Consider the following 3495-nt stretch of genomic DNA (forward strand, 5'->3'; position numbering starts at 1 on the left):
ACCCCCGGTAACCTGGTATAATTCACTGCCAGTGATCCCTCTAAGCTGTGGAGTCTTGTGAGCAAAGATCCTACTTTGTGAGCCACTGGCATTAAAGTTGTGAGCGAGTGATTTGGCTTCTGCATCAATTAGTTTGCTGTGGAGCCCTCCTTCCTGAGCTAAGACAACAATGGGTGAGCTGGAGGATAAGAAATGGTGAGCCAACTCACACTAACTCAGCTTAGAGGGAACACTGTTCATTGCATAGCCTGCAAACCAGCACAGTCTCTACTTTCACTGTAACATCCAACGGGGTGCCAACTGCCAGGTGGTGGCTGGAGATCTGGTAGAATTACGCAGGGGTCATTTCGTAGAAAAAGAGGTGCAGGGGCTCATTAGCATAACATTAGCATAACTTATTTGCATATGCCACACACCCTGACATCACCGGAAGTGCGTCAGAAGGCGACACCCACCGCTTAGGCTCCACTGGACTGTTTTGGATTGCTAGCTATTGGGGGGCACTGGACTGTTTTGGACCGGGGAGCTGGGGGGGGGGCCCTCTGCAGCTTACCTGGCTGCTTCTTGCTCTGACTGAGGGCTGCTGGGAGCAGGGGGTGGGGCTTGTTGCATGTGCCCGCCCCCCGGGCTCTTTACTGCCAGAGCTCCACTCCTGTGCGCTCCTGCAGGAAATGACCCCTGGAATTAGCACTGATCTCCAGGCCGTAGAGATCAGTTTCCCTGGAGAAAATGGCTGCTTGGGAGGGTGGTATTGTACGCTGCCCGCCCAAGGCAGCACCCCTAAATTTCCAGGAATTTCCCAACTCAGAGCTGTGAAGAAAGGTTAAAGAGGTTAGGGCTCTTTAGCTTGGAGAAACGACAGCTGAGGGGTGACATGATCGAGGTTTACAAGATTATGCATGGGACAGAGCGGGTAGAGAAAGAAGGACTTTTCTTCCTTTTTTCACAATACAAGAACCCATGGGCACTCCATGAAATTGCTGAGCGGTCGGCAATTAGAACAGATCAAAGGAAGTCCTTCGTGATGAACACATGGAATTCACTGCCACAGGAGGTGGTGGTGGCTACAAGCATGGACGGCTTCAAGAGGGAATTGGATAAGCATATGGAGCAGAGGTCCATCAGTGGCTCTTAGCCACAAGGTACAGATAGGAACTCTCTGTCTGGGGCAAGTGATGCTCTGTGTTCTTGGTGCTTGGGGGGGGGGGCAACAGTGGGAGGGCTTCGAGTGTCCTGGCCCCACTGCTGGACCTCCTGGTGGCCCCTGGGTTTGGGCCACTGTGTGACACAGAGTGTTGGACTGGATGGGCCACTGGCCTGACCCAACATCGGCTTCTCTTGTGTTCTTCGCACAGGTCCATCAGTGGCTATCAGCCACAAGGTATAGATGGAACACATTTCTGTCTGGGGCAAGTGATGCTCTGTATTTCTGGTGCTTGTGGGGCAACAGTGGGAGGGTTTCTGGAGTTCCGGCTCTACTGGTGGACCTTCTGATGGCCCCTGGGTTTTGGCCACAGTGTGACACAGAGTGTCGGACTGGATGGGCCACTGGGCTGACCCAACATGGCTTCTCTTATGTTCTTAACCCTAAGCGTCCAGGATCTGAGATTTTGCCTGCTGCCTGAGCCACTTTCTCATAAAAGGAGACCAGGATACTTCCGTTGTTTTCTGGAATCAATGAGAAAATCAGAAGGCTGCAGCCGTCACAGATAAAAACAAGGCCAAGGCTGCTGGCTGCAAGTAAGGAAAATACATATTATTTTTTTTTAAAAAAATCCCTTCATGTTTTGCCATGAGGCTTCTTCAGAGAAACCTGAAATATAACGTACAAATACTGTACGGAGTTCTCATATTGATATAACAACGCTTTATTTAGTGGTGTACAATCAGGTCACTTGTAGAGATTGACTCTGTTGATAAAGCAAAACGATTTTTGGAGAAAGTTCAAGGATTACCAAAGGAAATAACACCAGAAGAAGAGAAGAGTCATCCAGAAGAAGGAGAATGCCGCTTGCGTGGCTCGAGAAGTTCAGAATCGGATACAACCTGTTCATCTGAAGAAAGATTCCTCATCAGAATTAGGGGCAGCTACACCCAGATTACCCAAAGGCAAAGCAGACTTTGATAAAGATAAAAAGAAGGGAAGAAGAAACAAGAAGAAAATGTAACGGAGATATAAGCACTTGAAGGGATAATTATCTTGCTTACTTGCTCAGAGCAAATACTTATATTTTAAGCTTTTACTTACCGTTATAAACTGAAAATAAGCTTTACTCTGGTATGACTTAATACGAGAAACAGTGGAACAGACTGCCTCGGGAGGTGGTGGATGCTCCTTCGCTGGACGTTTTCAAGTGGAGGCTGGAAGACCATCTTTCGGGGATGTTGTAGGGCAGAGGGCAGGAGGCTGGACTAGATGACCTGCGAGGTCCCTTCCAACTCTAACATTCTATGATTCTATGAATAAGTGTTTATTACCAGCAATATATATAACTCCTGTTAGCCTTTCTTTTACTAATGCTGTCCTAACACCTGTAGTCTGTTAGTGTTTACCCACCCCTTGTTTCTATGTAGTGTGTAGTATAAAAGCAATAAAAAATTTATAATCAGGTATCCCTAAAACCCTCGTCCAAACACATTTCAAATGAAGCAACTTCCTTTTTGTCAGATTTCTTAATCGTCCAACTTTCACAGTCATGGGGGATACTATGGCATGAATTATCTTGATCAGGGGTGTCAAACATGTGGCCCAGGGGCCGGATCAGGCCCCCGGAGGGCTTCTATCAGGCCCGCAGTGGAACTGGCTCTGGCTGTCTTCTGCTTCTTCCCATTCTGCTGCTGCATCATCGTAGGTTTGCAGCTTACAGATACACACCTGAACAGCATAGTCAAGATTGCAACAGCACAGATGTTTTGATGCAATAATTCATGCAATTTGATGCAATAATTCATGCAAGAGGTGTCAGTTATCAGACACTGTTAAATAAAGTATTGCAAGAGTGCTAATGTTTTAAGCATGTTTTTATTTTAAGGGGGAAAAACCCTTTGTGTTTGTGTCCTTTATAAAGTTTATATCTCCGCTACGTGGCATGACATTTTATGACACACGTGGCCCGGCCCAACAAGATCTCGTTTATGTCAGATCCGGCCCGCGTAAAAAATGAGTTCGACACCCCTGATCTTGATCTTTGGTCTGCAGGAACACATCCTTACACTTCAGGATCTTTTCTAGCTCCTTTATGACTGCCCTTCCCAGTCTCAGTTTCGTTCTGATTTCTTGGTTGCAGTCTCCCCTTTGGTTGATGACAGAGCCAAAGAACAGAACCAGGGGTCATTTTTTAGGAAAAGAGGTGCAGGAGCTCATTAGCATAACTCATTAGCATAACTTATTTGCATATGCCACATCCCCTGACATCACAGGAAGTGTGTCAGAAGACAACACCCACCGCTCAGGCTCCACTGGGCTGTTTTGGATTGCTAGCTATTGGGGGGGGG

Source organism: Gekko japonicus, unplaced genomic scaffold (genome assembly GCF_001447785.1).
Source record: "Gekko japonicus isolate JY-2015 unplaced genomic scaffold, Gekko_japonicus_V1.1 scaffold4366, whole genome shotgun sequence".
Taxonomy (NCBI): domain Eukaryota; kingdom Metazoa; phylum Chordata; class Lepidosauria; order Squamata; family Gekkonidae; genus Gekko; species Gekko japonicus.